Source organism: Phyllobates terribilis, unplaced genomic scaffold (assembly GCF_046119375.1).
Source record: "Phyllobates terribilis strain yellow unplaced genomic scaffold, ASM4611937v1 Scaffold_511__1_contigs__length_1272262, whole genome shotgun sequence".
Classification (NCBI taxonomy): Eukaryota; Metazoa; Chordata; class Amphibia; order Anura; family Dendrobatidae; genus Phyllobates; species Phyllobates terribilis.
In genome coordinates this window covers 63,076-84,100 of record NW_027363271.1, presented here as the reverse complement: position 1 = coordinate 84,100, position 21,025 = coordinate 63,076, and positions in this window count along the sequence as shown.

Genomic DNA, 21,025 nt, shown 5'->3' with positions numbered 1-21,025 from the left:
GAGTGGAGACCCAGGGCATGCTGCAACAAGCTGAATTATTTTAGAAATAAAATGCCTTTCTAATGGAATGAGTATAAAGAGTTAATAAAGCTGTGACCGATCCTCACCCATCCAGTTGTAAGAGTTACATTATTGTATCGTCAAGGAAAGGGGGGCGGTAGGGGGGCTGAGCGTCTGGGTTTGGTTGGGGGTCCCCACAGTCTGCCTAGGCTAGATGCATTTAAAAATTCTTATTAGATACACAGACGGTGCAGCTTGCTTCGCAGCTGGGCTACTACGCCCAAAGTATTGCCTAGGCTAGATGCAGTTAAAAATTCTACGCTGACTAGCAGACACAGAAGCTTTGGAGCAGACCTCTGAGTAAACAGCTCTTCACACTCAACCATCTGTGTTACCCCAAGCCATAGTGTATGTACTTTCTCACAGTTAAAAGGGGGGGGGGGGAGCGACCCAACCCACCTGGAATTGACGATGCCAACGTCACGTAAGACACAGCAAGGGGACTCAAAAAAGAGTCTCCATTTTTTCCCAAAATTGTGGCACAGACACCACTTAACCCTAGAACGCATACCTGGGGCCTCGCAGGCCCGCCCTGTTAATTGTTTTCTATTTTCTGCAAGATTACTTCAGTTAGAATTTTGAAACTCTAGGTATTCTTCATGTATATAGTTGTTTGTCATTTGAGTTTGAGTTATTCCATGTTATTTGCACACGGGCCTGAAAGGTCCCAGGTATGTGAAAGTGTAGATTTTTATGGTCATGCGTTCTAGGGTTAAGTGGCATCAATTGCCCCACAGTTGCTTAAAATGGTTGGTGAGGTGATTTTACGAAATCCTCAAGCTTTTAGTCTCCCCAGGATGACACAGGGGTAGAAAAGTCCTTGCGAATCCATGATTTGTTCATCTTTATGAACGTGAGTCTGTCTACATTCTCAGTGAACAGCCGTGTGCGCTTATCTGTCAGCACACCACCAGCAGCGCTGAACACACGTTCAGAGAGAACGCTGGCTGCAGGGCATGACAAGATATCCAAGGCGTGAGTGGCGAGCTCCAGCCATTTTTCCAGATTGGAATCCCAAAATGAACAAGAGTCCAGTGACAGTCATGGCTTCGATGTTCACTTGGAGATACTCCTGTACCATCCTCTCTAGGCGTTGACTATGTGTCAGACTTCTTGTCTCCTGTGGCCTTGCAAAGGATGGTCTAAAAAAGTGGTGAAACTATTCCACAAAATTGCTGTTACCAGTAGATACTGTGTTACTGTTACGGTTTGAGTGATGAAGACTCGACAGTCCCACGGTTGGCAAGTTAGAACTGTGAGATTCACTATGTGCACCACTGGTGTTTTGTGGAAAAGCGCATGTAAGATTCTGCAACAGAGTCTGCAGATACTCCTGCATGCGTAAATCCCTTTTTATGGCAGGAATTATTTCGGCAAATTTACTTTTGTACCGGGGATCTAAGAGTGTGGCAACCCAGTAGTCGGGATTACTTCGAATTCTGACAATCCGAGGGTCATGTTGTAGGTAGTGCAGCAAGAAGGCACTCATGTGTCTTGCGCATCCAGGAGGACAAAGTCCTTGTTGTGTTGGTAGCGAGGTAACAATCATGCTTCCTTCCTCTGCCCTCTCCCCCCAACCTCGCACAACAGAAATGTGATCAAGGTCTCCCTCATCTGATGAGTCTTCCATGCCCATCGCCAGTTCGTCCTCCACTTCTTCCTCTGCTCCTGCACCTTCCTCAACAGTTTGGCTGCTACCATGCGCCCTGGTTAATCCCTCTCCCCCACCCTCCCATGCCTGCTGCCTTGGTGCTGCCGACCGTCTGGACCTTGGAGATGTTATCCCTTCCGCAAACCAATCCTCTACTTCCTCCACCTCCTCTTGTCCCACCACCTGACTCTGAATTCTGTTTAATGTGTGCTCCAGCATGTAAATCACCGGAATAGTCATGCTAATAATGGCATCGTCGTCAGCACTAAACATCTTCGTCGCCATTTCAAAACTGTGCAGAAGGGTGTGTGGCGCCCCTGAGGGTTCAGTCGCCACAGAGTTACTGCATCTCACCCAGAGGTGTGGTATCTCACCCTCAGGTAAGGAAGGAGTATGGCTCGGGACCCTAACACCTGCATCCAACACATACCTACAGTGGGTGTAGGGTGAGATTACTCCTAAGGGAGAGCACAGTCCCAGGTCCCTAGCTGGCGGGAGGGTCCTATATAGTGGGTGCTTAGGGGAGCAGCTTAGGGGAGCACATGACAGGGAGATTATAAATAGGAAGCCATCTTAGAAAGAGCAAGCCAGTCAGAGGAGGAAAAGTGACAGGAGCAGAGGCTCTGCTCCGGAGGCGGGGACTGAAGGAGAGAAGAGAGGAGTGGGAGCAGGAAGGCTCCAGGAACCGAAGGGACCCTAGGGGTACGGGCCGTGCAGAAGGCCACCTGTACTCCCGCTGCTACCAGGAGGTAGAGGGGTCAGGCCAGATAAGGGGAACCGGTCCCTCAACTAGCGGAGAAACAGCAAGGCTCAACTAGAAACCGGAGGCTGCAGCATTTCATGTACTGCAGGCCAAAGTCCACACCAGTCTCACTAAGAAGGTAGCCACATAGGACCCAGGGGACGGAACACACGTCGCCCGCCAAGGCCCGAGGATACCGGATAGAAGTGTCACTGGGTGTGAGGTGCAGGGAGAAGGCCAGAGAAAGGACACACAGAAGGGGGTCCTGCTAAGTACCCCAGAGCTATCTGGGGGTGGACTGAGCCCCTCACTGAGTATGCACAGCACGACGGGGGAGATTGCTCTGGTACCTGTAATCTGGACTGCAACAACTGTGAGTAAAGATCTTGGGACTGCATCACATGGACTCTGTGTTCATTACTGACTCCCTGCCCTACAACCACCATCATCCACCCACACTGCCCTGAAGCTACACTCTTCCTGTGGGGAGTAATAATACCATTGCTGCAAAACCACCAGCTTCAGAGGACTGTTCCGCAGCAGCGGCCCCTTTTACCGCACTCCAGAGGTGGCGTAGTCGGACATTATAAAACCCATATATACAAATTACCCTTGGATTGACCGCCCTGGGTCACCGCCACAGTGACTACAACCCCCAGCGTCTACCGGCCCGGCTCCGGGTACCCCACGACCCAGGGGGCGCGTCAACTTCATAGGTCCCTGATCTGAGACCACTCCTGCAGCGTGATTTGCCCCACCTCTGGATCTCGTTGGCCCAGGCTATACGTCAGAACGTATTGCACCAGGGCTTGTCGGTGCTGCCACAGTCGCTGCAACATGTGCAGAGTTGAATTCCACCGTGTCGGCACATCGCATTTCAGCCAGTGAACTGGCAGGCCCAACGACTTCTGTAGAGATGTAAGTCGTTGAGCTGCGGGATGCGAACGGCGGAAGTGAGCACACAGCGACCGTGCCGTCTGCAGAAGGCCATCTAGTCCGGGATAGTGGGCTAAAAATTGATGGACAACCAGGTTCAACACGTGAGCCATACAAGGCACGTGTGTGACATTGCCCCGGCGAAGGGCCGCACCCAGGTTTGCAGCATTGTCGCACACGGCCTTCCCTGGTTTCAGGTCCAGTGGAGACAACCATTCATGAAACTGGGTCTCCAGAGCTGACCACAACTCCTCAGCTGTGTGACTCACATTTCCCAGACATTTCAAAGTGAACACTGATGCCATTGAGCCCTGCTGCCAGCATAGTAAGGAGGTGTGCAGGATTCTTTCTGTGCAGTTAGAAAGCAGGTGGCATTACCAGACAGGCTTTGGGTGCAGGTGGAGGACCGAGAGGAGGTTGAGGAGGCAGAAGCAGTGGAGGAACTTCGAGATAAAGAGGATTGACGCACAACTCGTGGGGATGGTAAGACTTGGACAGCAGCCCCTTGTCCTGCTGTCACCATAGTTACCCAGTGCCCAGTCAGCGACATGTAATGCCCCTGTCCATGCCTACTTGTCCAAGTGTCTGTGGTGAAATGCACCCTGTCACACACAGAGTTTCTCAAAGAAGCGGTGATGTTGTGTGCGACATGCTGGTGGAGAGCAGGCACACCTTTCTTTGAGAAGTAGTGCCGACTGGGCATCTGGTACTGGGGCACTGCGACGGACATAAGGTCTTGAAAATCCTCTGTGTCCTCCAGGCGGAAAGGCAGCATTTCTGTAGCCAACAGCTTGCAGATGGTGAAATTCAACCTCTTAGCTTTGTCATGGCTAGGAGGAAATGGTCTTTTACTTTTCCACATCTGAGGAACCGAGGGCTGGCTGTTGTGCTTAGACGGGGTTGAGTAGGGTGTCCCCGGCAAACTGCCGGTCTGTGAGGAAGATGCAGGCGGACATGTTAGGTTGCCTTGATCCAAAGGTGGTACTCTCGATGTCGGAGAGCGCTCAACACCAGCAGGTGTTTCCACTTCCCAATGAACTGACGACCTGCCAATCACACTGGCTGTTGCGGGTAAAGAGGTGGCAGGTCTACGTCCAAAAACATGTGTGACTGCTGTCCCCCCAGTCACAGAGGATGAAGAGGCTGCGGATGCACAAGATGGGGCAGACAGTGGTTGGCCCGGCCCGCTAGGCCGCATTGTAGCACAGTGAGCTTCCCACTGTAACTTATGCTTCATATCCATGTGACGGTACATGCATGAAGTACTCAAACTATGGATTTTTTGGCCTCTACTTAGCTTTTGGTGACAAATATTACAGATAACACGAGTTGGGTCATCCTTATCGATCTGAAAAAATGCCCAGGCTATGCAAGGCTTAGAGCCCATGCGACCTGAAGAGCCACTACGACTTGTGGTCAGAGGCAGAGTTGTGGTTGAGGATGCAGTTGTTGACGTGCTTCCAGTACTACGTCTCTGTCCAGGAAGGCGCAACCTAACCTCATCGTCAATAGCATCTGTGACGCCCCGCTGCTCTTGGTATCACAGATCCTAGAAGAGTGCATTGATGGAACCCTCCACAAGAGGCCCCCATAAACATTCACACATCTCCACCTTCCACCTCAGACCACCAGAGGGAGCCCGTTAGGGATATAAATAGGGAAGGTGGAGCTAGGCAGTTCAGTTCTTCTGAAGAGTTCCTGCAGTAGAGAAGCCTAAGAGAGGTCAGTCTGCAATGGAGCTCAGTCTAGTCTAGAGAACTCAGTTAATAGTTCAGCAGTGGAGCACGAGGCTCCTGCTAGCTAGATTCAGGGAGCCCAGTTAGAGCTTAAGGTGTGCCGGCGCCATAAGATCGGTGAAGCGCGGCAAGCTGCCGTTAGTGTGTATAGCCTAGTGAGGGCCCGAGTAGGCCGAAGGCGAGTGGCGAGTTAGTACATAAGGGGCAGAGGAGCTTAACCAGCTCACCCCGAAGCATTTACCGGACACCGGATCCGAGCTTACCGGGATCTCTATGACCCAGTAAGGCATAACTGGAATCCCTGGAGAACTACAAGTCCCAGGATCGCTAAGGTGCTGATACGTAACAGAGCCAGGAGACGCTTAGGCCCCGCATACTGGGAGCGTGAACTCCAAGAGAAGGCCCTACCACAAGGTCAGCCAGCGCAGGACAGAGACAAAGTTAGGCCTAGCTCCAGGCAGGTCAGAAACTTACTACGCAGAGGCAAGAAACAGGAGGCCCTACACCCGCTCATTGGGGAGGATCCTGATATGCACCCTTCACCCTACAGTGCTCCGGGATGTGCCTGAATTTCCACCAGTAAAAGGTACTGAAGTGACTACCGTGTCCGTTCCCGTTCTTGCTCTGACCCAGCTGGGTCTTGCCTGTGCTGCATTCCCCCTGCATACGCTGCCCTGAGACCTAGCTCCACCTGTGGGGAGCTATACCATCGAGCTGCCTTATCACGGGCCTCAGTGGACTGCTGCAGCGCTGGTGCTTCTCACCAGATACCACAGGTGGCGTCACGAACTCTTATAAAATTAACAATTATCCACCCTTTTAAAGAGTGACCCCAGGGTACGGGCCAGGGAGCTGACCACCGCGACATCCCCAAGGCCAGGCAAAGGCCCGGGTACCGAGTCATCCCCATCCCCTGGGCTAGTCACATCCTCCTCCACCTCCTCTGCTGACCTCATCGACTAGCTGACTGTGGGTTGACAGGAAGTGGGATCTCCAACCTCGTCATCATCACCCTGTGTGTTCTCACACCCGTCGTCCTCAGAGCCAACCTCTTCCTGCCCTGACCGAAAAGTCAAGTTGTCGCTCCAATCAGATATTTGAGTCTCATCATCGTCTTCATCATTGTCTCCACCAACAGGAGTTACAGTTTGGGAACGAGGGTCTACATTATGCTCAGAACCTTCTTCATCTGGTCCTGGATCCAACTTATAAAGATTCTGGGCATCAGTGCAGATCATTTCCTCGTCTGGATTAACCGAAGCTCTGGAGCAGACCTCCGTTTCCCAGGCTATAGTATGAGTAAACAGCTGTGCAGACTCAACCATCTGTGTTACCCCATACTAAGACGGGCAGCTGGAGACTTGGGAGCTGTGAGGAAGCAAGTGCGATTGGGGTGACACCTCTGAGGACTGGAGTATTTGTGATGTTGAAGTTGAGGTGGAGGAGAGCCCACTTGAAGGAGCACTTGATATCCGTTGAAGCACTTGCTGTTTTTGTGCCTCATCTGGAATTTGTAGCGATGGCGTGTCCGTAAGAAAGGGATCTTATCACATTGTCCACGAAAAGAAGTCGACATCTTAGTTTGGCTGGAAGATGGTCTTTCTTCTGCAGATGTTACTCCCCCCCCCCCCCCCCACCGCGGGGGGGCTCGACCCACCAGCGGACAGGCACCAGTATTGGGAGAGGGGGTCTGGCCGTCAGGGTCCACCTCGGCTCTGGCACAAACCCGGCGACACGGAGGTGGCACGGGCAGGAACGGACTGGCCGTGTCGGCTTCGCACTTTTTTGGTTTTAGAAGGGCATGACATGCCTATATCTGTGTCTCCCCCTCCTTTTACTCCTCCACCTCTTTTCTTTTCGCATGACTATATGTACTTGTCACTTTTCCATGTGTTAGTTATGTCTTCTGAGCAGTTTGTCAGCTTTTGGACACCGTTGAAGGTGTTTTCTATGTGTTTCTATGTGTTTTTGTTTGCCTGCTATTGGTTTTAACGGTTTTCGAAGGTGTTTGTCGAACAGTTCGTCGAACAGTTCGGCGAACATACGGGTGTTCGACGAACCGAACTCGAACACTACGGGGGTGGCTCAACACTAATCCTTACCTCGGAGAGGAGATACCACACCTCATTAAAGAGATGCAGTACCCCTGTGGCGACAGAACCCTCAGGGGCGCCACATTACCATCAGACTCTCTCACCACTCAGCCCACCCGTTTCTTGTGCAGTGATAAACCAGCTGTTCTCCACCTCCCATACACATTTTCTAAGCATTCCCTATTTCTTTCTTCAGGTGGTCCTGACATCAGTCCCCAGCCGAAACATCTTTATGGCTGTAAAAATGATCAAGAAAAAGAAGGTGAAGGAAAACATCCTTATGAGAGAGCGGCGGATACTCCTCGCGGCCCGAGACTGCCCATTCTTATGTCACCTCTATGCCGCACAGCAGTCTCGGAAGCTGGCGTATTTCATCACGGAGTATCTGTCCGGCGGCAGCCTCGAGGCTTTGATTGACATGTGCGGCTGCCTGAACATCGACAGCGTAAGGTGAGTATGAGGAAGATATACGAAAAAGAGAGCAGAGGGGTGAAAATAAAAGCAGAGGTGGAGATGTAGCTGGGAGAGGACTGGCAGGTCATGTAGCCCAGGAGGGAAGGAGGTATCAGTGATGACATTGATACTACACTCTGTTCTCTCCATCAGATTCTACACAGCAGAGATTGTATGTGGTCTCCAGTTCCTCCACGGACACAACATCGTCCACCGGTAAGCACAACTTTCCTCCTTCTCTCTGTCCCCTCTACATGCTCAAAAAATTGCCCCCAACTTTCCTGGGCTCCTGTCTGCCTAGTCCATCTGATCTTGCAGTGACCCATTTTCCATCTCCTGTATCATGGGGTAGATTTCTTATTATGTTTTCTTATTTCATTGCAGAGATATTAAGCCAGTAAACATCATGTTGGATGCCGATGGCCACATCCGTGTAGTTGACCTGGGGCTCGCCCAAGATGGGGTCACCTCCTCCAAAAACATCTCAGGAGTGACGGGCACTTTCCACTTCATGGCCCCTGAGGTGCTTCTCAAAAAAGGATATGGCACAGCAGTGGATTGGTGGAGCCTGGGGATTGTGGTGTCCAAGATGGCAACAGGACGCTCCCCATTTTACACCGGCTCTGTCAGCAAAATGGCTTACACAGCGATAACCAGAGGAGAGCCTGAAATTCCATCTTGGCTTGATGCTGACTTGAAAGATCTTATCAAGAAGCTGCTGTGCAAAAATCCTGAGAAACGATTGGATGTGTGCGGGAACATCAGAGAGCATCCATTCTTTACCAACATCGGCTGGGAGGATCTAGAGAAAAGGAGAGCAAAGCCGCCATTCGTACCATTCAGGCCAGTTCTGGACAACCATCAGCTACAGTGGCCGGAGGATAAGAAAGCCTTTAACCCCGTGGCCGGATTCAATTATGGGTCATCAAGCTGGGCCCGGTAAGATCATCCTCTGTGAGGATAAATCCCATCAAATGTTCTTCTCACCTTGTGGCCATTATGACCATCTTTGTCTTCTCCCACTGTTTCTGTCAATGACTATGTCTCTGTCATTCTTAGGTGGATGAGAATATCTGGGCTGTGAAAGAATCCACGACCATCTGGTGAGTGACCGCTGTACACACAGGACACCGATCATTAGATGTGTACATTATATCTGATGTTACATAGGGGAATGGTTCATTATAATGACCATTCCTCTAAGATAACAGAAGATCCAGGAGCTAGAAGTTATTGAAATGTCTTCCTCTTATGTCTTGCAGGATGAACCCGTGCCAACTGCCCAGAACTTCTTGCCTCCTGACCCGTACCTCACGTCTCTGCTGCTGTTTGTCACCTCGGCTGCCCTAGAACATCATGTCTCTCATTAACACCTTCATGTCGGACCACTGCCATCGTGTCGCTGCACCAGGCCCTTGACTTGGCCTCCTCCAATCCATGGCTGGCATCTGAGATCCCTCCAGCCCGAAGGTCTTCTGCGCCCCAGGAGCGGCCTGTGCTAAGTTTCCATCTGGTGAGTTCAGGAACAATAGTATAATATTGGCCATTATCCCTGAACTTACCTCAGCGCAGGCCGGGTAAGTACTGCACCCATCATCCATCACATCCACAGTACATGATAGGTGTAGACCCTACACTACACTACAGGTATAGGCACACACACATAGACACATAGGACGTAGATAGAGATTTCGGCTTTTGATCCTGGGATTTAATCTGATCGCCATATTTGGGGTCAGGAAGGAATTTTCCCCCCTAATATGAGGATAATTGGCCCATTCCTCATAGGGGGTTTTCGCCTTCCTCTGGATCTACACGGCCTTAAATAGGTTTAGTAATATATCAATAAGTAGATTCACACATAAGTAGTGCAAAAAAATAAGTTTAAAAAAATAAAATTCAAAAATAGTTTATTTTACACAAACCAAAAACATTTTTAGTCTAAATATATAACAATTAAAAAATGTAAATATATTTTTTAAAAATCTCACTTCCATTACACACAGGGAGGTACGAGCCTTTGATCCTGGGATTTAATCTGATCGCCATATTTGGGGTCAGGAAGGAATTTTTCCCCCGTCATGAGAATAATTGGCCCATTTCTCACCTGTGGTTTTCGCCTTCCTCTAGATCAACACGGCCCATAGATAGGTTTAGTAAAATAGAAGAAATAAGTAGGTTCTTATATTTATAATGAAAAAATATCTGAAAAAATAATTTATTTTTTGGTTTAAGAAAAATTAGTTAAAATAAATATAAAAATAAATTGAAAATAATTAAATATTTAAATAAAAATGTACACTTACGTATCACACATTAGCTATGAGCCGTTGATCCTGGGATTCATCCCGATCGTCATATTTGGGATCAGGAAGGAATTTTTCACCTTCTTCTGGATCAACACGGCCTTAAATAGATATAAACTGACAGTTATATAAGTAATTCCCATATTAATGGCTTATTATAAATACATAAAAACATTTTAAAGTATAGGCAGATTTTCAGATAATGTATAATATATACCGTAGCTCTGAACTTAAATAAGGAAAAGATAAATAGTTTAATACATTTTTTAGAAATTAATTTAATTTCGGTCTCAGCCCTTGATCCTGGGATTTATTCTGATCGCCATATTTGGGGTCAGGAAGGAATTTTCCCCCCTGATATGAGGACAATTGGCTTATTCCTCACAGGGGTTTTTCGCCTTCCTCTGGATCAACGCGGCCCATAAATAGGATTATTCTGATAGAATAATTTACACATATACATGATACTATAACATATAATAACCCCATCTATAAATAAAATCTTTCGTTTACCCCCTACATCGTTGTTCTTGTCTTTATTCCATCGGTCGTCCATGTAGTGAATGTGGGTTTCGCCCCTGAGTCTTGATGGGGTCGTACGGTCTCATGTAAGGTTTCTCCATATGGGTCAGAGGTGAAACCCCAATGTGCTGCAGATAAAGACCAAACTGATCCCTTCTGCAGTAAGCGAGTACCCGGCAGCAGGTGCTGAATTTCCCTACAGCGCCTCCCAAGACAGAAATTAAGTATTACAAGTGATTCTCTGTAATCACTGGGCTGTACCTGGAAATCTAGTGTTTGGTCCTCCAGGGCAGGAGACGCTGTTTGGTGGTCGTTTTCATTCTGACTAATGGATGAGAATACAGAACTTCAGATTCCCATAAAATGCCATTTGGATATTGGGTTTTCTACAGCTGCCGCTCACTATACACAGAGCAGTGATTGAAACCGCGCAGGCGCCGCCCCTGTGACTGACAGAGAGAGGCTGCTGGGTGACATAAAGTTAATTTCCTCCTGGCAGCGGGGCTCTCAGTGCAGGCACCGCACAGTGTCACAATGCTATTACTTGCAGATTTACCCCATATCCCATATCTGCAGGTTAATAGTGTTATTTTACATGACAGGTTCCCTTAAACCCATGATGTAGTTTTGTCCCAGGTCTCTAAGGCCTGTATGAAACCGACTGAGTAGTAGAGCTCACATCATATGTAGCAGATGCCGGCTGTGCTACACAGCCAAAAACTGCCTGTAACTGCAGCAACCAGAGCTCGCTCCGATCGCTGAAGTTTATCCATCTAAATGCCTTTGTCAATCACTGAATGGCGATTGCAGGGAGCTGATGGGTTACTGACGCGCCCCCTGGGGCTGTGGGGTACTCGGTAGCTGGGCCGGTTGGTGCTCGGGATGTCACGGTGGCAGTGACCCGGTCCGTGGCCCCGGGTGGTCAAATTAAAGGATAAGTAAAAGGGGAATAAAGTTTTTTTAGAGATAATGTTCGTGACGCCACCTGTGGTATGCGGCTATATCGGGCCGCCGCTGTGGTGCAGATCCACTGGAGCTGATGGTGACGCAGTAGAGTTGGTTCAGCTCTCCACAGGCAGAGCTAAGCCCCAGGGCAGAATAAGATGAATTTTGAAGGTAGATGTTGTTGGTGCGGTGTAATGCAGGTGATGGCGCAGCAATTATTCAAGGACACAGTGGGGTGCAGTCTTCAGGTTTTACTCACAGTTGTTAAGTTCCTCAGGTTACAGTCACCAGTGTGCAACTGTTATGTTCTGCTACCAGAGCTAAGGAAAGAGAGGAGATCTGTCCCTACGATAGAACTCAGCTTGATCCCTACGATGTAACAGGGAACCTGATCCTGCAATCAGACCTGCTAAAGTCCTCAGCTAGTCTGTACGGAGACCTATAGATGTGGGGAAGGAATCCCTACAAGTACTAGGGACTGGGAGCAAAATGGACACCTCCTAACAGAAATAGTAGCAGACAGACGAACAAACAATATATATAGAACACAGAGGTCCGAAGACCAAGCAAACTAACAGAGTAAGATACTGAGCACCGGCTAGCTAAAGAGTAGTAATACAATGAAGTCCAGCAAAGCCAGAAGGGCGGAGCAGGACCAAATAGGCCAACAAGGTCATGTGACCAGCAATAGAAAAAACCTAAGAGCAAGGTTCTAACAGCAACTTCCCACGTCGCCCTGTCCCCTCCAGGGTAGTGATCCAGCAAACTCTAAGGTACCTCAGGAGCACTTGGACGGGACCCCGTTCTATGTACCTTTCCTGGTCGTCTCACGGCGCTGGTTCTCACCCTCCTACCCTGCGCCTCACAATCAGTGTCCCAAGCCAGTGGCCTCGGGCCTTGTCGGGCGACTTGCAATCTCCTGTACCCTATGTGGCCACCTTTTCAGCGATATAATTGAGAATTTTGGCTGCAACACCTTGCAAATGCTGCAGCCTCCGGTTGGCTAGCTGAACCTGGTTGTTCTCCACTAGTGTGGGGCTGGTACCCCTCTGCGGCCTGATCCCTCCACGTCAGCATGAATTCGGGCGCACGGGTGGCTTCCTGCACTCACCGTGCTGCTGGGATCCCTTCTGTCTCTGGAGCCTTTCTCTCGCTGCTCCCGTCTTCTCTCACTCTCCTCCTGGGCCTCTCTTACTAGGTCCGACTCCTCTCTCTCCTAACTTGCTCTCCTGAGCGGAGTTCCTCCTGAGCTCCCACTCCCAACTGAGCTCCTCTCTGTACTGTCCGCTTCTAGATGGTTCCCCTTGTCTTTTATACTCTTTCTGTCTGTGCTCCCCTGAACTTCTTCCTCCACCCACCTCCTCTACCTGGTTACACCCTCCAGCTAGGGACCAGGGACTGCTCTCCCTTAGGATCAATCTCGCCCTTCCCTACTGTAGTGGAGAGTATTGGATGTGGGTGTGTGGGTCCCGGGTAGTACTCCGTCCTTACCTGAGTGTGGAGTACCACACCTCTGGGTGAGATGCAGTACCTCTGTGGCAACTGGACCCGCAGGGGCGCCACATTACCATGGCAGCCGGTAAGTTTAGTGTAAGCAATTGAACAATTGCAGGTTGAGATCCCCTAGTGGTACAAAAAAAGTAGAAATAAAAAAATGGGAACCTGTCACGTGAAAAAACAGGGTTAATCTGCAGGTTAATAGCGTTCTGAACCTGTCTGGCCCTGGCATTTAGAGCCCCGCTGCCGGGAGGAAATTATGTGTATTCCTCCTGGCAGCGGTCAGCTTCCAGTCATAGGTGCGGTGGCGCGGGTACAGTCACTGCTCTGTACATAGAGAGTGGCGCCTCCAGCACTGACTGTCGTCCGGTCGTACTGCTGAGCTGCTGTCAATCAATGCCGGGGGGTGCGGTTACACCAATGCCGGGAGGAATAAAGCTTCCTCCTGGCAGCGGGGCTAAAAGTGCGGGCGCCGAGCAAGTTCAGAGTAACCCCACATCTGCAGGTTGATAGCGTTTTTCACATGATAGGTTCCATTTAAAAAATAAAAATGTATAAAAAACTGCACCTCCTTTGTCCCCATTCAAAAATGGAAAAATTTTAAAAAAAATTGATATCGTCATGACTAAAAAAAAGTACGATCTATCGAAATATTAAATTATTCAGACAATATGTTAAACATGAAGAAGGAAAAAAAAAAAGTTATGGCTCTGGGAAGAAGGGGAGCAAAAAGCGAAAACGCAAAAATGGAAAAACCCAAGGTGGTGAAGGGGTTAAAAGCATCAGCTCCCAGCGAAAAATAACCAAGACCTCACTCAGCTCCATGAGCGAAAAGATGCAGGTCTCAGAATATGGAGGAACAAACAATTTAAGGTTCTGAATTTTTTTTTAACCACTAAAATATAAAGAAACGTCATAAGGGTATGTGCACATGTTCAGTAATTGCAGCAGAAAAACCCACTGCAAATATTGGAGTATTATTTTCCGTCCTATAACAGAACCCAGAGGGTCCCCTTGCTTCCATTTGTATCAGACATACTGATAGGGAATGTAGATTGTGAGCCCTGATGGGGACAGCGCCCAGAATGTCTGTAAATTGTCTGAATTGTAAAGAGCTGCAGAATATGTTGGCGCTATATAAATAAAAAGATTATTATTATTATAAAGATTATTAGTTATGCAAAGGGTTGAAAAAACGCAGCATGTGAACATAGCCTAATAACTGTTCTTAAAAATAAACTATTATCACTTCTATTTTTAAAGCTTTTTACTCTGCGGCATATTTTCCACACCTGCCTAAAACTTTTGCACAGTACTGTATATGAGATGATTTTACAAAAAGATGCAGTATCTTTTGATAGTATGATACAAATCACTCTTGCTATGTGACTCCCTATTTCTTAATTTAAGAATCCATGTAGTAATTTGCATTTCGACCTCTAGATGGTGACACCTAAATACTGCAGTGACAATATCTCCAAAATATCCTAGGTCAGTGATGGCGAACCTTTTACAGACCGAGAGCCCAAACTGCAACCCAAAACCCACTTATTTATCCCATAGTGCCAACACGGTCATTTAACCAGAATACTGAGGTTTTAGTTTAGAAAAACAACTCCTACATAGAGCAGGCGAGGGGAACCGAAAGCAGCCACAAACAGGAGCAGGGGCATGAGTCTGCAGATAGAAAAAATATGCTCCCCCTTCCATCCTGGTATATGTTTGCCCATCCTTGTATATATGCTCCCCCATCCTTGTATATATCCTGCTTCCCTATCCTTGTATATATGCTGCTCCCTCATCCTTGTATATATGCTGCTCCCCCATCCTTGTATATATCCTGCTCCCCCATCCTTGTATATATGTTGCTCCCCTATCCTTGTATATATGTTGCTCCCCCATCCTTGTATATATGCTGCTCCCCCATCCTTGTATATATGCTGCTCCCTCATCCTTGTATATATGCTGCTCCTTCATCCTTGTAGATATGCTGCTCACTAGTGTTGAGCGATACCTTCCGATATCAGGAAATATCGGATCGGATTGGATCGGACCAATACCCAAAAAGTATCGGATATCGCCGATTCCGGTACCGGAAACCAATGCAAGTCAATGGGACACAAATATCGGAATGAAAATAAACCCTTTCTTTCCTTGTAGGTTAATTCTACATGAAGGAAAACAATTAACAATATTGTAGAATGTTTTGGGGGAGGTGGTTGCCCAAATCGATGGGAACAGTGCTCACAGTGAAATATGAAAAGCCGGCAATTCAGCAGCGGCATACAACGGTACCCGACAATTTATAACAGAAAGAATAGAGCTTCACACATAGATTAGATAGATAGAAACATGTCAGTCACATATATATGAAGTACAGTGACAGTATTGCATACTGTACTTGTCATTTAGTGTAAAGGATTTATTTAAAAAAATATTAGTGTTTTAATGCACTGTCTCTTTAAAAAAGCCGGCCTGCAATTCAGCATCTGTACCCGACAATTTAGAATAGAAAGAATAGAGCATCACACATAGATTAGATACATAGAAACATGTCAGTCGCATATATAAGAAGTACAGTGATAGTGTTGATTACTGTACTTGTCATTTAGTGTTAAAATAAAGGATTTATTTAAAAAAAATTGGCGTGGGGTTCCCCCTAATTTTAGTCTCTAGCGGAGGTTAAGCAGACTGCTGGGGCAGATGTTTGAAGCCTGGGAAGGGGGTAATACCCACGGAGCTTCCCAGGCTACTAATATCAGCCCCCAGCTGAATACCTAGCCTTTACTAGCTATTAAAATGGGGGACCCCCCCCCAAAAAAGACGTGGGGTCCCCCCTATTTTAATAGCTAGCAAAGGCTCGGCAGACAGCTGGGGGCTGATTTTAATAGCCCAGGAAGGGTGCCATGAATATTGGCCCCCTCCCAGGCTAGAAACACCAGCCGTCAGCCGCCCCAGAAATGGCGCATCCATAGGATGCGCCAATTCTGGCACTTAGCCTCGCTCTTCCCACTGCCCTGTAGCGGTGGCAGTGGGGTAATAGGGCTGGGGTTGATGTCGGCTTATAATGCCAGCTGACATCAAGCCCAGGTTAGTAATGGAGAGGCGTCTATAAGACACCCCCATTACTAACTCCATAGTCAAAGTTAAAAAAAACACAAACACCCAGAATAAAGTCCTTTAATTGAAATAAATACACAATTCTTTATTGTTCTAAATTAAACCATACTTACCGTCACACCCATTCCAGCTGAAGCCAACGATCTCCTGCAATAAAAATAAAATAATAAAGCAACATCATCCTTACCTTCCCATGGTTCCCAGGACGGCTCGAGCTCTGCTACATCGAGATGACAGGCTGGATCACAGCATAAAGCTGCCATCCAGCCTGTCATCCCGCGGACACTGAGAAGCGCAGGCATGCTTGCGCTCCTCAGTGTCTGGCTGTGACGGCATCCAGATGAGCCGACAATGAACTCAGCTCACCTCATGCACGTCACTGACAGCGTGGGAGAATTCCCCTGCACCTGCGGTGACCGTGAGAGACTCGGCTCATCTGGATGCCGTCACAGCCTGACACTGAGGAGCGCAAGCATGCCTGCGCTTCTCAGTGTCCGCGGGATGACAGGCTGGATGGCAGCGTTCTGCAGGTCCAGCCTGTCATCTCGATGTAGCAGAGCTGAAGCTGTCCTGGGAACCATGGAAAGGTAAGGATGAGGTTGGTTTATTATTTTTCATTTATTGCAGGAGATCGTTGGCTTCAGCTGGAATGGGCGTGATGGTAAGTATGGTTTAATTTAGAACAATATAGAAATGTGTGTTTATTTCAATTAAAGGACTTTATTCTGGGTGTTGTGTTTTTTTTTTAAATACTTTACTAGAAATTCATGGCGGTCATGTCTAATATTGGCGTGACCCCATGAATTTCGGGCTTAGGGCCAGCTGATAATGTCAAGCTGGCCCTAACCCCTTTATTATCCAGTGAGCCACCGCACCAGGGCCCTGGATGAGTTGGGTACAGCGCCAGAAGATGGCGCTTCTATGAACGCGCCATCTTCCGGGGTGGCTGCGGACTGCAATTTGCAGCGGGGGGGGGCAGAAAGCTTGGGCCTCCCTGCTCTGCAGATTCCAGCCCCCAGCTGCCTAGTTGTACCTGGCTGGACACAAAAATAGGGAGAAGCCCCACGTATTTTTTTTTTTTATTATTTCATGAAATTCATGAAATAATTAAGAAAAAAAGGGCTTCCCTATATTGTTGTGTCCGGCCAGGTACAAATAGGCAGCTGGTGGTTGGGGGCAGCCCGTTCCTGCCTGCTGTACCTGGCTGGACACAAATATAGGGCGAAGCCCCACATCAATTTTTTTTTAATTATTTCATGAATTTCCTGGGGGCTGATATTAATAGCCCAGGAAGGGTGCCATGAATATTGGCCCCCTCCCAGGCTAGAAACACCAGTCATCAGCCACCCCAGAAATGGCGCATCCATAGGATGCGCCAATTCTGGCACTTAGCCTCGCTCTTCCACGCTGCCCTGGTGCGGTGGCAGGGGGTAATAGTGGTGGGGTTCATGTCAGCGCCAGCTGCCATGAAGCCCAGGTTAGTAATGATGGGTGTCTATAAGACACCCCCATTACTAACCTACAAAGTGTTAAAAAGAAAAACACACACTACACCCAGAAAAAAATAATTTATTTGAAATAAAACACACCATTTTATTTAATTCTTAGTTTACTATAAAAAATAGTTACCTGTCCACGTTCCTGCGCTGATCTCCCATGCACAGCTGTCACATCTGGAGACGGTGACAGCAGTGCATGGCTGCTGTAAGCTCACGCTGCCGGGAACACGTCCGCTCCCGGCAGCGGGAGCCACTGACTGAGGTCACCGGAGTGCATTCAGTCAGCGCAGCTCCGGAGACCTCCTTTACGGCACTGCTGTACCGCGGGAATTTCTCACGATACAGCAGGGCCGTAAAGGAGCTGACTGGAGCAGCGCTGCCTCAACTCCGGCGAACCCACTTATGCAATGACGGGGCTGCTTTACGGCCCCGTCATTCTAGCGGCGGCAGCGGTTCAGAGCGGTCACATTCTATGTGGCTGCTCTAAACTGGAGATCATCGTGGGACACTCGTGGACTACTACGGAGGGGTAAGGATAAGGTTGTGGTTTATTATTTTAGATTTTATTACAGGAGATCGATGGCTTCGGGGAATTAGGTGTCTAGGTGAGTATAGGTGTAATTTTTTATTTTTTACTTTATTTTAGGTGGCGATCGGTGGGGACAGGTAATGTATAAACTAATTTATTGTAGGTAACCACTGGCCACCAATGACATGTATTTAAAATTTATTGGGGACACAGTAGGGCAATTTAAATAGCAGGATCAGGCTGATGGGAACTACTGCTCCCATCGAGCTGATCCTGCTGGCACGAGTGGACGGGGGACAGACATAGGCCGATGGGAGTAGTAGTGTCACATCGGCCTATGTCTGCCTGCACGCACACCCCCCAGACATCGCATAGACACCGCGCACACCCGCACAGACACCGCGCACACACCCGCAGACATCGCACAGACACCGCGCACACACCCGCAGACATCGCACAGACACCGCGCACACACCCGCAGACATCGCACAGACACCACGCACACCCGCAGACATCGCACAGACACCCCGCACACACTCGCAGACATCGCACAGACACCCCGCACACACCCGCAGACATAGCACAGACACCGAACACACCCGCAGACATAGCACAGACACCGAACACACCCGCAGACATCGCACAGACACCGCACACACTCGCAGACATCGCACAGACACCGCGCACACACCCGCAGACACCGCACACACTCGCAGACATCGCACAGACACCGCACACACACTAATCATGACGGGCTGATGGTCTGGGAGGTGAGGCTGACCTGTGCGGCCGTGGGAAAGTTCATGTGAGTTCATGCAATGCAGTCAAGCATGAACTCACATGAACCCTCTGAGGGCACCGCGGCTACTTCAAATGAACAGCTGATCGGCATCACCTGATACCTCAGCTGTTGATTTGAAATAACCGGCGGGAAAGTGCAGCACAGAACGGGAAAGCCGGCGGTGAAGTCTTTTCACTGCCGGCTTCCCCGCCCGGGTCCTTCCCTCCCCGCTCCTTGGTGCTGCGCTCCCCGCCCTGTCCTAACTTACGATTGGGATGGGAGATGGCGAGGGGAGCGGAGGATCGGGGTGGGAGGCTGCGGGGAAGCAGTATGGGGCTGTGTGATTGTTTAAAAACCGGCGGCTTTTTACCGCCCGCTGGCTTTTAAACAATCAGGAGAATTCTCTCACGCTGGGATGGCATTCTGATGACAGGCTGGATCGCAGCTGAGCACTGCCATCCAGCTTGTCATCCTTCAGAGACACTGCAGAGCGCAGGCATTATGGGAACTTCCGATTCCGGTATTCGATATTGTAAAAGTATCGGAATTAAGTATCGGAATTCCGATACCGCGAATATCGGCCGATACCCGATATTTCAGTATCGGAATGCTCAACACTACTGCTCACCCATTCTTGTATGTATACTACCCCCCATCCTTGTATATATCCTGCTACCCCCCATCCTTGTTTATATGCTGCTCCCCCATCCTTGTATATATACTGCTCCCCCATCCTTGTATATATCCTGCTTCCCCATCCTTGTATATATGCTTCTCCCCCATCCTTGTATGTGCTCCCCCAAATCCTTGTATATATGCTGCTCCCCCAAATCCTTGTATATATACTGCTCCCCCATCCTTGTATATATGCTTCTCCCCCATCCTTGTATGTGCTCCCCCAAATCCTTGTATATATGCTGCTCCCCCATACTTGTATATATGCTGCTCCCTATCCTTGTGACTCGCCCCCTGGGCCGTGGGGTACTCGGAACCGGGCTTCAGGGCAATGCTGGGAGTAGTGGTGGCGACCCGGTCCCGTGGCTCAGTGTGGTCAGACCATTGGTAGTCTACTATGTGCTTTAGGTAATGTCCGACTACGCCACCCGTGGATTGCGGCTATTAGGAACCACCGCTGCAAGGCAGACCGCTGAGGCTGATGGTGTATGCAGCTGAGGTAGTGTAACTCCCCACGGGAAGAATGCAGCCCCAGGGCAGTGTAGTGAATGGTGGGGGTGATGGTGCAGGGAGTCCCAGTACCGTTAGTGCTGGCGAAGCAAAAAGCACAAAGACAACGTGTTGCAGTCCAGGGTCTTTCACTCACAGTTCGTATATTCCCAGTCACTTCTGTCAGCAATGACCGCCCGAGCCATGCTGCGTCCACCAGGTGAGGGGCTCGGTCAACCCCCAGGTAGTTCAGGAACATGGCACAGAACCCCCTTCCATCCTTTCTCTGGCCTGCCCCACCAGTGACCAACTTTTGTCCAGCTACCGCAGATCTGCGCGGGTAAACGTGGGCCCCGTTCCCCGCTGTCCTATATGGTGCCTTCCTAGCAGGTTTGGTGAGGTGTCGCACCAATAAATGATTACGACCTCCAGTCTTTGGCTGAGGGTAGTTTCTCCTCCACCAACTTGGGATCCGGTACCCTTAATCTGCCTGACCCTTCACCCGGTATTCTCATGGGCTCTTAGGGTCCCTTCTGCCTTCTTGTTTGAGCCCTTCTACACTTTGGGTACTTCTCTTTTCTTTGCTGTTCCTTTCTGTTTCTGTTCCTTTCTTCTGGCTCCGGCCTTCACCCTAGGCCTGCCTCGTGGAGCTGGGCCCAGACTGAGCCACAGCCTCCTGTCAGCCCTCTCTGGCTGAACTCCTTCTCTCACTGAACTCAACCACCCAGAACTAAGATGGTGCCCACCTTATATACCCTTCCCTAGTGTGTGAGCTCAGGTGACCAGCAACCAATGAGCTCCTACCTATGCTCAGGAACCGTCCCCTCCTGCTCCTACATCACTGGGTTCCCCCCCCTCCCCACTCCAGCCAGGGACATGGTCTGTCGTGCCTGCTTTACTGTACTAATGGGAGCACCGTTGAGCTGTCCCTCGGAAATGGGGTGTGTGTGATGCATGCTGCTAACTGAGCCCTGGTCCATACTCCATCCTT